The 13,993-nt window shown below is 41.0% G+C and overlaps 1 pseudogene; it reads left to right on the top strand.

Moving 5' to 3' along the window:
• Window positions 1–11,424: 11,424 nt before the first annotated feature.
• Window positions 11,425–13,412, top strand: LOC103109851 (26S proteasome non-ATPase regulatory subunit 11-like; annotated as a pseudogene).
• The last annotated feature ends 581 nt before the right edge of the window (window positions 13,413–13,993 follow it).

Here is a 13,993-nt window from a genome sequence, read left to right as displayed (position 1 = left end):
AAAACTCTTTAAAAAGAAAAATTTTATTTAAAAACTTGTTGGGAGCAATGGAATCACACAGGCACAAAGTCCCAATGAGAAAACAAATAAACAATCAAAACAAAAAATTTTTCTTGTTCAAAAATGCCAGTTAAATACATTTTTACTAAACAATCTAGAGACTTCTCAGAACACTAGAAATGGACCTACCCTATGATCCGTAAGTCCTTGTCCTGAGGAAAAAAACAGATCTATGTATAGTTATGTTCATAGCAACACAATTTATAATAGTCCATTCCTGGAAACAACCCAGATGTCCAACAACAAGTGAATGGCTAAGAAAGATGTGGTATATGTACACAATGGAATATTACTCAACTATCAGAATCAATGAAGTCATCCCCTTTACTTCATCCTGGGTGGAACTTAAAGTTAATGCAAAATGAAATAAGCCAAAAAGAGGATAACCACCAGATGACTTCACTGATAAGTATAACTTAAGAAAAAAATTAATAAAATAAACAAACAAAAAAAAACCTTGGATGGGCAGGAAATGCTGCACCGAAGATGATTATTGCCTTCTGATTATGCATAAATATTAGAGTATGTGATGTCCCCAGTTCAAATCCCTAGTCCCCAGCTGCAGGAGGAAAGCTTCACAAGTGGTGAAGCAGTGCTGTAGGTGAGACTCTTTCTCTCTCCCTCTCTAATTACCCCCCAACTTATCTCTGTCTCTAAACAATAAATAAATTTTTATTAAACTTTCAAGAGTAAGAAAAATTAACTTATAAGAAGTATGGGAGGGGCCAGGTGGTGGTACACTCAGTTGAGCACACATTTTATCATGTGTAAGGACCCAGGTTCAAGCCCCCCGTCCCCACCTAGAGGGGAGCTTCATGAGCGGTGAAGCATTACTGCATGTGTTTCTCTTGCTCTCTCCCTCTCTATCTCCCCTTCCATCTCAATTTCTCTGCGTCTACCCAATAAACAAATGAATAAGCTTTGTAAAGTATGAGAATCACCTCTTAAACAATTAGAAACAACTAATGCATATATAGCTGTATATTTTTTTTACTATAAGCAACATACTAATCAGTCAATCATACTTCTATATGAATTATTTTAGATGAATATTAAATTCTCTCGGCTCCTGGGTTTAGGAGGACATTAACCAATAATGGCTCAGTTTAACTGTTTCTGATAGAGATGCAGGACAGGAAACAGAGGAAGAACAATAGAAATATAATATTAGAGTATGAGAGATTCAGGAAGGCCAGCGTGTGCTACAAAGCAGAAAGCTTGTGGTTGCCTTAAGGCTTTCTATGTCTAAGGAAATTGGGTAGGAAAATAAGCCAGGCATCACTTCCTTTTTTTTTTTTTTTAATTCATTATTGGGGAATTAATGTTTTACATTCAACAGTAAATACAATAGTTTGTACATGCATAACATTCCCCAGTTTCCCATATAACAATACAAGCCCCACTAGGTCCTCTGTCATCCTTCTTGGACCTATATTCTCCCCACACACCCACCCCCACCCCAGAGTCTTTTACTTTGGTGCAATACGCCAATTCCATTTCAGGTTCTACTGGGTTTTTTTTTTTTCTGATTTTGTTTTTCAACTTCTGCCTGAGAGTGAGATCATCCCGTATTCATCCTTCTGTTTCTGACTTATTTCACTTAACATAAATTTTTCAAGGTCCATCCAAGATCGGCTGAAAACGATGAAGTCACCATTTTTTACAGTTGAGTAGTATTCCACTGTGGAATGTCACCTCCTTTTTTGCTGAAGTATTTTGATGGCAGTTTAGAGATCTATAATCTTTACAACTTCATTGGAGGCATCCATGGGGTTACTTTACATGAATGAAGGCCTGGGTTAGGCCCTAGCACTATATGGAAAAATGAAGACAAAACCTGTAAGAAATTCCATGGGTGATGAGGCAGCACGTTTATCCTCTCTCCCTCTTTCACTATCTCTCTTGCTCCCCACAATCTGCTAAAAAAAAAAAATTAAATAAATTGGGTTGAGAAGTTTACTCAGCCATAAACTGCATTATCGATGCCTGAGTACAATCTTTAGCACAATATTAACAAAGAAAAACATGTTTAGGATGTTGAGCTGTGGTGTTTGTAGAGCAGCACATATTACCATGCATAAGGACCTGGGTTCAAGCTCACACTCCCTGGTGGCGGGGGTGGTGGTGGGGGGGCAACTTCACCAGCACTTCTTCTAGCGTTTGCCGTCGGCTAGGAAGGATCGTCAGTTTCCCCAATGAATGGGTACTCACGGGATGCACCACGGGAAGGTCGATCCAATGCATCCCAATGCTACAGGTGTCTCTTTTTCCGTCTCCTTCTCTAACCCTCTCCCACCCAGTCTCTCTCTATTTCCATAAATTTATCTTCCAGAAATGCTGTATTTGTAGTGTTGGCACTGAGACTGGTGACAATTTAAGTTTTTTAAAATAAGGCTTTAAAAAAAAAAAAGCTTCCTCTACAGGACCTTGCCCTCAGTGTAAAAAAACAATGGTAGGTACTGCCCCACTCTCCAAAGGGAGGCTGGGTCAATCTACTCTGCCACTGGAGGAAGTTGGGTCCTGAGTTTATTGCAGCCTAGAATGTTCCTAGCCATGACCACAGAACGTGAGCTCAGACCTATAGGGATGCAGGGGTTACATAGGCTCCTGTGCTGAATATGGGCCCCAGATCAAATCGATGGGGCTCACAATTAATATTTATTATACTTTCCTCATGCTTGGGAGCTTCTCTCTGCCCTGATCCAGCTTTCTAGTCCTATCTCCAACTATTGTCCAACAGACAATACCTCTGGCTCACCTGCATGTTGGCTGTCAAAATTAATAAAGTCATGGAATATACCTAAATATACCTTGGAATATACCTAAAATAAGCTTCCTAGCTTTTTCCAGATCTCATCTACTATATTCTACCTTTAGATTCCTGATTATTAAACACTTGGTTCTGCTTTATATCTGAATGCTTTTCAGCCACCAAGTTGTAGATACTACCATGATGTCACTGTAAACTCCCTGGGCTGACTGACTATCTCACCAATGTGTCCTGGAACCCCACTTCTCCAGAGCCCAGCCCCACTATGGAAAGACAGAAACAGGCTGGGGGTATGGATCAACCTATCAATGCCCATGTCCAGTGGAGAAGCAATTACAGAAGCCAGCCCTCCCACCTTCTGTATTTCATAATGATCCTGGGTCCATACTACCAGGGAGTTGGAGAATAGGAAAGGGAACTGGGTGGTAGTGCACCTGGTTGAGTACACATGCTGTAATGCACAAGGACCCAGGTTCAAGCCCCCACTCTCCACCGACAGGGGGAAAGTGCTACAGGTGTCTTTCTCCCTTGCTATCACTTCCTTCCCTATCAATTTCTGGCTGTCTCTAATAAATAAATAAATATGGGGGGTTCCTGGAAGATGGCGGACTGAGAAGCTGCTAGCGGCGTGAGCTCTGATCACATCTTCTGGAAACGGTAGGATTTTCTGCCTTTAGCAGGCCAGTCAATAAGGGGCCCTATCGGTGACAGCAAGGAGGTGACTATAACTTAATCTGGGTTAAGAATTAGAGTAAAGGTGGCGTGGACTAGTGGGCGGGCTGCTCCAGACATCCCAGGCGGCGCCGGGCAAGGCGGGTGCGCTGGGCATTGTCCTCCGCCCGGGAAGGTGGCTCCTCCACCGGTTGCAGAGCGCTGCTGGGCGGCCGGCAGAGGACCCGGAGGGAGCACTATAGCTCGGGGGCTTTCTCTTGGGAGTCTCCAGGGACCACCGCGAACCTGAGGGCGGATCCAAAGACTTCTTGAGTATAGCTCTCATTGGATCAAAGGACTTGGATCTAGTTTTCATTTTTGAGAAATCCTTTAAAAAAGTCTGGAGGGGGGGGTTTCCCGGAAGATGGCGGACTGAGAAGCTGCTAGCCACTGAGCTCCGAACACATCTCCTGGAAACAACAGGATTTTCTACCTTTAGCAGGCCAGCCAATAAGGGGTCCTTAGACACCAAGGAGGTGACTATAACTTAATTTGGGTTAAGAATTACAGTAGGGAAAAAAGGGGAAAAAATTCTTTTTTCTTCCTTTTAATTTTCAAGCATACCTCCTTCCCGCCCCCCCCCCATAAGCAGTCCCTGGGGACCAGCTCCTAGCAGGATACCTAACACCACCAAACAGGGTGCTTTTTTGAATTCACTGATACACATTTGGGAATTTCCTTTCACTGCTCTTTAATTACAACTCTTTTACTTATCTTCTCCCTTTTCTCTCTCTTGTCTCTCTCTCTTTTTTTTTTTAATCTTGTCATACACTTCTTCCTTCTTCTTTGCCTTTCTGAATTTGTGAATTACTTTGGGGAAGAAATCTGACTCAGAGCGGACTCTCTATGTGTGTATCTCTGCTCTAGTTCCCTTTCCCCTCTTGTTACCCCTAGAATATACAGTGGATAGTAGATTTGCATAACTGTCTATTCTTGCTATCCTGTCTTTCTTTTCTCTTTCTTCACTGGGATTTGGTTACTATTATTTCACGGACTGGAGAAATTGTTTGGCTAACTGGTAACGATTAAACTACTTCAATACTTACTTCAGTTGCTACTGTAATTCCTGAGGTTGGTGAGTGCAATTGTCATAAAGGTATTTAGAACAGTGGTACTTGTACTCAAGACACAACAACTGAGGAACAACAGAGCATAAAAAAAAAAGAAACACATAAATAAAAAAAATGGGTAGATCAAAAACAAATAAAACTGCTACCCCAATGAATGAAGACAAGAGCCCAGAAGAAACTACAAATCAGCCAGAAGTAACCATAGATAAGAAAAGTATGCAAGCAATAATAAACTTATTAATCACAGAAATGAAAACAACATTGGAGGAAAGGAATGGCAGTATTAGGGAAACAACAGTTGAGACCCCCAAGGAAAATACTGATTATCTTGAGGCAATCAGAGAACTGAAAGCTGAAATAGCTGTAATGAAGAAAGAAGCTGAGGCAAGGGAAAGCAGACTAACAGAAGCAGAAAACAGAATTAGTCAGACAGAGGATGAGTTAGAGAAAACTAAGAAAGAGGTGAAAGAGCTTAAAAAGAGATTGAGAGACACTGAAAACAACAACAGAGACATATAGGATGCTCTCAAAAGAAGTAACATTCGTATAATTGGCCTGCCAGAGGAAGAAAGAGAGGAAGGGGAAGCAAACATTCTAGAGGAAATAATAGAAGAAAACTTCCCAGACCTGAATAACAGAAAGGATATCAAGATTCAAGAGACCCAGAGAGTACCAAATAGAATCAGCCCAGACCTGAAGACACCAAGACACATCATAGTCACAATGAGAAGAAGTAAGGATAAAGAAAGGATCCTAAAGGCTGCAAGAGAGAAACAAAAAGTCACATACAAGGGAAAACCCATAAGATTATCTGCAGACTTCTCCACTCAAACTCTAAAAGCCAGAAGGGAGTGGCAAGATATCTATCGAACCCTGAATGAAAAAGGGTTTCAACCAAGGATAATATATCCTGCTAGGCTTTCATTCAAACTAGATGGAGGGATTAAAACCTTCTTAGATAAACAACAGTTAAAGGAGGCAACCATCACCAAGCCGGCCCTGAAAGAGGTACTAAAAGACCTCTTATAAACAAGAACATCACTATAATACTTGCAATATATCAGAGCAAAAACTTTTTTTTTAGAACAATGGCACTACAATACATTAAATCCATAATATCAATAAATGTCAATGGCTTAAACTCACCCATCAAAAGGCACAGGGTGGTGGGATGGATCAGAAAACATAACCCAACCATATGCTGCTTACAAGAATCCCATCTGTCACAACAAGATAAACACAGACTTAAAGTGAAAGGATGGAAAACTATCATACAGGCTAACGGACCACAAAAAAGGGCAGGAACAGCCATTCTCATCTCAGACACGATAGATTTTAAATTAAATAAAGTAATAAAAGATAGGCAAGGACATTACATAATGATTAGAGGATCAATCAGCCAAGAAGACTTAACAATTATTAACATCTATGCACCCAACGAGGGACCATCTAAATACACTAAGCATCTACTGATAGATGCATCAATAGTAATACAATAATAGTGGGAGACTTCAATACCCCACTCTCACACTTAGACAGATCAACAAAGCAGAGAACCAATAAAGATACAAGAGAATTGAATGAAGAGATCGACAGACTAGACCTCTTGGACATTTTCAGACTCCTCCACCCCAAAAAACTGGAATTCACCTTCTTTTCAAATCCACATAACACATACTCAAGGATACACCACATGTTAGGCCACAAAGACAGCATCAATAAATTCAAGAGCATTGAAATCATCCCAAGTATCTTCTCAGACCACAGTGGAGTAAAACTAACATTTAAAAACAAACAGAAAATTATTAAAAGACACAGAATTTGGAAACTAAATAACATGCTCCTTAAGAACCACTGGGTCAGAGACTCACTCAAGCAGGAAATTAAAATCTTCCTGGAAACTAATGAAAATGAAGACACAACCTATCAAAATATTTGGGACACAGCTAAAGCAGTACTGAGAGGGAAACTTATAGCCATACAATCACATATTAAACACCAAGAAGAAGCTCAAATGAACGACCTTAATGCACACCTCAAGGACTTAGAGGAAGAGGAACAAAGGAACCCTAAAGCAACCAGAAGGACAGAAATCACTAAAGTTAGAGCAGAAATAAGCAACATCGAAAATAAGAGAACCATACAAAAGATCAATGAAGCCAAATGTTGGTTCTTTGAAAGATTAAACAAAATTGACAAAGCCCTAGCCAGACTCACCAAACAAAAAAGAGAGAAGACTCAAATTAATAGAATTGTAAACGATGGAGGAGATATCACAGCTGACACCACAGAAATCCAGAGAATCCTGCGAAACTTCTATAAAGAACTATATGCCACCAAGCTAGAGAATCTGGAAGAAATGGAACAATTCCTAGAAACTTATGCACTTCCAAAACTGAACCAAGAAGAACTACAAAATCTAAATGCACCAATCACAGACAAAGAAATTGAAACCGTTATTAAGAATCTCCCCAACAACAAAAGTCCTGGACCAGATGGCTTCACAAACAAATTCTACAAATCTTTCAGGAAACAGTTAATACCCATACTTCTTAAGCTATTCCATAAGATTGAAGAAACAGGAATACTCCCTTCCACCTTTTATGAAGCCAACATCACCCTGATACCAAAAGCTGATAGGGACAGAACAAAAAAGGAAAACTACAGACCAATATCTCTGATGAACATAGATGCCAAAATATTAAACAAGATCTTGGCCAACCGGATACAGCAACACATCAAAAAGATTGTTCATCATGACCAAGTGGGATTCATCCCAGGAAAGCAAGGCTGGTTCAACATCCGTAAGTCAATCAATGTCATTCACCACATCAATAAAAGCAAAGCCAAAAACCACATGATTATCTCAATAGATGCAGAGAAAGCCTTTGACAAAATCCAACACCCATTCATGCTCAAAACTCTACAAAAAAAATGGGAATAGATGGGAAATTCCTCAAGATAGTGAAGTCTATATATAGCAAACCTATAGCCAACATCATACTCAATGGACAGAAGCTGAAAACATTCCCCCTCAGATCAGGGACTAGACAGGCTGTCCACTGTCACCGTTACTCTTCAACATAGTATTGGAAGTTCTTGCCATAGCAATCAGGCAAGAGAAAGAAATCGAAGGAATACAGATTGGAAGGGAAGAAGTCAAGCTCTCACTATTTGCAGATGATATGATAGTATACATAGAAAGACCCAAAGAATCCAGCAGAAAACTACTGGAAGTTATTAGGCAATACATCAAGGTATCAGGCTACAAAATCAATGTACAAAAATCAGTCGCATTTCTTTATGCAAACACTAAATCTGAAGAAGAAGACATCCAGAAATCACTCCCATTTACTGTTTCAGCAAAATCAATCAAATACCTAGGAATAAAGTTGACCAAAGAAGTGAAAGACTTGTATGCTGAAAACTATGAGTCGCTACTCAAGGAAATAGAAACTGATACCAAGAAATGGAAAGATATCCCATGCTCATGGATTGGAAGAATAAACATCATCAAAATGAATATTCTCCCCAGAGCCATATACAAATTTAATGCAATACCCATAAAAATTTCACCAAGCTTCTTTAAGAGAATAGAACAAACACTACAATCATTTATCTGGAACCTGAAAACACCTAGAATTGCCAAAACCATCTTGAGGAAAAGAAACAGAAATGGAGGCATCACACTCCCAGACCTTAAACTATATTATAAAGCCATCATCACCAAAACAGCATGGTACTGGAACAAAATAGGCACACAGACCAGTGGAACAGAATGGAAAGCCCAGAAGTAAATCCCAACATCTATGGGCATCTAATCTTTGATAAGGGGGGCAAAGGATTAAATGGAAAAAGGAGGCTCTCTTCAATAAATGGTGCTGGGAAAACTGGGTTGAAACATGCAGAAGAATGAAATTAAACCACTTTATCTCACCAGAAACAAAAATCAACTCCCAATGGATCAAAGACCTAGATGTCAGACCAGAAATAATCAAATACTTAGAGGAAAACATTGGTAAAACACTTTCCCACCTACACCTCAAGGACATCTTTGATGAATCAAACCCAATTGCAAGGAAGACTAAAGCAGAAACAAACCAATGGGACTACATCAAATTGAAAAGCTTCTGCACATCCAAAGAAACTATTAAACAAACAGAGAGACCCCTCACAGAATGGGAGAAGATCTTCACATGCCAGACATCAGACAAGAAACTAATCACCAAAATATATAAAGAGCTCAGCAAACTTAGCACCAAAAAAGCAAATGACCCCATCCAAAAATGGGCAGAGGATATGAACAAAACATTCACCTCAGAGGAGATCCAAAAGGCTAATAAACATATGAAAAACTGCTCTAGGTCACTGATTGTCAGAGAAATGCAAATTAAGACAACACTAAGATACCACCTCACTCCTGTAAGAATGGCATACATCAAAAAGGACAGCAGCAACAAATGCTGGAGAGGATGTGGGGACAGAGGAACCCTTTTACATTGCTGGTGGGAATGTAAATTGGTACAGCCTCTGTGGAGAGCAGTCTGGAAAACTCTCAGAAGGCTAGACATGGACCTTCCATATGATCCAGTAATTCCTCTCCTGGGCTTATACCCCAAGGACTCCATAGCACCCAACCAAAAAGAGGTGTGTACTCCTATGTTCATAGCAGCACAATTCATAATAGCTAAAACCTGGAAGCACCCCAGGTGCCCAACAACAGATGAGTGGCTGAGAAAGCTGTGGTATATATACACAATGCAATACTATGCAGCTATCAAGAACAATGAACCCACCTTCTCTGACCCATCTTGGACAGAGCTAGAAGGAATTATGTAAAGTGGTAAACTAAGTCAGAAAGATAAAGATGAGTATGGGATGATCCCACTCATCAACAGAAGTTGAGTAAGAAGATCTGAAAGAGAAACTAAAAGCAGGACCTGATCAAATTACAGCAGGAACCTCACATCTCCACTATAGAGCCCCTACTTCCCCCAGTCCTGGAACCCTTGGACAGGGCCCACTTTCCTGTATGCCTCTCCCAATCCAAACCAAATAATATTGCATCCGCCGATCACAACCTAACCAACGCAACGATTGCTACCTCAACATGCTTCACCTCAGACTGCGTCCAGAGACTTCACATGTGGAATGACAACCTTTCGGCTTCATTACTTGGGTGAGACCTTTCCTTTTATAGTACACTCTAATTTCATCTCAGTTAGTTCACTTTCTAACAAAGTCCCATAACCTAGATATACACCAGTTTCTGTGAGAGAGAGCTTATGTTCACACGTATCCATAAACTACTGCAAAATATATACCGGAAAGCAGAAGTACATTAGAGTTTGCAGTGAGTACCTCCCTAACACTTCCTCTCCACTATTCCAAGCTTGGGATCCATGATTGCTCAACAAATTGTTTGGCTTCTTATATTAACTCTCTTTTCAATCACCAGGTTCCAGATGCCACCAGGATGCTGGCCAGGCTTCCCTGGATTGAAGACCCTACCAATGTGTCCTGGAGCTCAGCTTCTCCAGAGACCCACCCTACTAGGGAAAGAGAGAGGCAGACTGGGAGTATGGACTGACCAGTCAACGCCCATGTTCAGCGGGGAAGCAATTACAGAAGCCAGACCTTCTACCTTCTGCAACCCTCAATGACCCTGGGTCCATGCTCCCAGAGGGATAGAGAATGGGAAAGCTTTCAGGGGAGTGGGGAGTTATGGAGCTTGGGTAGTGGGAATTGTGTGGAGTTGTACTCCTCCTACCTTATGTTTTTGTTCATTAATCCTTTCTTAAATAAAAAATTAAATAAATAAATAAATAAATATTAAAAAAAATTTTTTTTAAAGAATAGGAAAGCCTCCACTGGAGGGGATGGGCTGCAGAACTCTGGTGGTGGGAATTGTGTGGGATTGTATCCCCCTTATGCAATGGACTTGTCAATCATAATTAAATCAATTTAAAGAAAAGAAAGTTGTATTAGAGAAGTCTGAAGTTATTTTAACTTGATAATATCTGCAAAATATCACCTTTGAGTCATCCTTTATGAGTACTAGCCCCAGAAAGATGAAAGGAAGCCTATTACATGCTTTTGTACAATGTCATAAATCAGATAATTGGTATCAGAGGTAGGTGGTTTTCTTGATATTTTCCACAAACTACCCCTCTAGCTAGTATAAAAGAAGGATGCTTTGAATAGTGAGATTCTAGCAGCTGAATGATACCAGTGTTAGCCAGAAGCCACAGGCTTCAAATATCTTTAAAATATTGTGATTGTTTTCCTTAAAAATGAGGAAATTTGGGGCCGGGGGTGGCGCACCTGGTTATGCACACACATTACAGTGCACAAAGGACCTGGGTTCAAGCCCCTGGTCCCCCCACCTGCAGGGGTAAAGCTTCACAAGTGGCGAAGCTGGGCAGCAAATGTCTCTTTCCTGCTTTATCTCCCTCTTCACGTCTCAGTATCACTCTGTCTCTATCTAATAAATAAATAAATGATAATAAAAATTAAAAATATATTAAGAAATTGAAGGGAGTCAGGCAGTAGCGCAACAGGTTAAGCGCACGTTGGCGCGAAGAGCAAGGACTGGCTAAGGATTCGGTTTCCAGCCTCTGGCTGCCCACCTGCAGGGGTGTCGCTTCACAAGTGGTGAAGCAGGTGTGCAGATGTCTGTCTTTCTCTCTCCTCCTCTATCCATTTCTCTCTTTCCTAACAATGACGACATCATTAACAACAACAATAATAACTACAACAAGAATAAAAAAACAAGGGCAACAAAAGGGAAAATATATATTGGAGATCAGTAAGATGGCAGCAGTGGCTGTAGTGGTGGAGTTCCAGAGACTCCAGTTTGCTCAGCACTGGGCGGGAGGTCTCCATTGACATGCTCCATTCCATGGTGAAGCGTGACATTCAGGAGAATGATGAGGAGGCAGTGCAGGCCAAATAGCAAAGGATCCTGGGACTGGAGTCTCTCCTGGCGAAGACAGGGCAAGCTGCAGGTGGAATTGTGTTTAGAATGCTCTGAATGGGCAAATCAGAGAAAAGAACTTTCTTATTCCAAGTCTTGGAAGCAAGACTAGTGTCTTTGTACTTCCATACCAAGAAGTACCAGGATGCATTGCATTTGGCTTCTCAGATGCTTTGGGTATTGAAAACAATAATAATAAAAGATAAATCCCTTCTGATGGAAGTATAGCTTTTAAAAAGTCAAATATACCATGCCCTGAGCAACCTGCCGAAAGCCTGAGCAGCCTTAACCTCTGCTCAAACCACAGAAAATGATGTCTACTACCTCCTTCAACTGCAGACTTCCTTGGATTTGCAGTCAGGTGTTATCCATGTAGCAGAAAAGAAGGATTGGAAAAATGCATACTCTTATTTTTTGAAAATTTTTATCATTTTCATTGACTGAATAGAAACAGCCAGCAATCAAGAGGGAAAGGGGGAGACAGAAAAGGAGAGAGACAGAGAAACACCTGCAACCCTTCTTCACCACTCATGAAACTTCCCCCTGCAGGTGGGGACCGGAGGCTCAAACCCAGTACTTTGTATATGGTACTATGTGTACTTAACTAGCTTCATCACTGTGACCCAACCCCATACTCTGTTTTTTTTTAATTATTTTTATTTATAAAAAGAAAACTCTGACAAAGCCCATAGGATAAGAGGGGTACAACTCACACAATTCCCATCACCACAATTCCGTATCCCATCCCCTCCCTTGATAGCTTTCCTATTCTTTATCCCTCTGGGAGTATGGACATTATGGAGTGCAGAAGGTGGAAGGTCTGGCTTCTGTAATTGCTTCCCTGCTGAACATGGACATTGGCATTTCGATCCATATTCCCAGTTGTCTCTCTCTTTCTCTAGTGGGGCAGAGCTCTGGAGAAGTGGGAGTTCAGGACACATTGGTGGGGTCATCTGCCTAGGGAAGTCCAGTTGGGATCATGGTAGCATCTGGAACCTGGTGGCTGAAAAAAAGAGTTAACATATCAAGCCAAATACATTGTTGATGAATCATGAAACTAAAGGCTGGAATATTCCACATGAAGACTTGGGGTCTGGTCTCCATTTTGAAGAGAGCTAGTAGGCCTATATTAGTTATATTCCAAAGGGTTCATGACTATACTAGTTTTTTCCTAAGCCTGACCTCTAATATGCAAGTGGACCCAAGTTATTGTCTGGGGAGATGATGTCATGGCTGGAAAAGGAGAAAGAAAGCTGGATCAGGGAAGAGAGTAGCTCCCAAATATGGGAAAGGGGTATAAATATTGTTGACTGTACCTACTCATATTTTTATGAGGCATTTGAGGGTTATACCTCCATCGATAGCCTCAAGATCATTACAACTCTGAAGTGCATGTTGCTGTGCAAACTCATGCTCAACACCCCATGAGGTGTCCAGGCATTAGTGAGCAGGAAGCTTGCTCTTCATTATGAGGGAGGCCGATCCTTACAGATTACTGGGCAGAGGTCTGAGGTGACCCAATCATCAATGCACACGTGGCCAAGTTGTATGGATTACAGAATCTGATCGGAGTCATTGAACCCTTTTCTCAAGTACAGACTAAACACATATCTACTCTCACCAAACTTTCCAAGACTGACATGGAAAGGAAACTATCATAAATGATTTCTGTCAAGAAATTTCATAGAGTCTTGGACCAGGGGGAGTGTGTCTTGATTATTCGAACCCCCTAGTACATAAAATTTAGGAAGTTGCTCCGGAAGCAATTCAGAACATGAGTAAAGTGGTGGATTCCCTCTGCAGCAAAGCCAAGAAACTTACATAGAGTGACCGGAGATCATGATGCCACCACTGCAGCAACACCATCTGCAGGGCTCAATATGTGGAGACTTCCAACCTTTTAAGGATTTTTGTCTCATGTATATGTAACCATTCATTGCATGGGCTCAGCTAGTCAGAAAAGGAAGAAAACAAGCAGTCCAGAATTTCACACTAAAATCCAGCTTTCTGTACACTGTAGTTCCTCATTTAGAAAATGATCCTAGGTGAAGCATATTTGTCACTCCAGTCCCTCTTAGAGCAATTGATAGAGTTTTGCTATTCAAAACTTCGTAAAGCAGAGTAGGGGTGAAATAGTAAGCAAAGAATCTGATCCAACTCTGCCATTCCACCAGTAGATATTTTTATTGATTGATTTAATAATGATCAACAAGACCATAGGGTAAGAGGAGTACAATTCCACACAGTTCCCACCACCAGAGTTGTGTCTCCCAGCCCCTCCACTGGAAGCTTTATTATTCTTTATCCCTCTGGGAGTATGGACTCAGGATCATTATGGGCTGCAGAAGGTGAGAGGGCTGTCTTCTGTAATTGCTTCTCCACTGGACATGGGCATTGACAGGCTGA

The sequence above is a fragment of the Erinaceus europaeus genome, chromosome 11, assembly GCF_950295315.1.
Source record: "Erinaceus europaeus chromosome 11, mEriEur2.1, whole genome shotgun sequence".
Taxonomy (NCBI): domain Eukaryota; kingdom Metazoa; phylum Chordata; class Mammalia; order Eulipotyphla; family Erinaceidae; genus Erinaceus; species Erinaceus europaeus.
The sequence above is the reverse complement of the archived record's forward strand: the minus strand, read 5'-3'. Positions and strand labels throughout refer to the sequence as shown.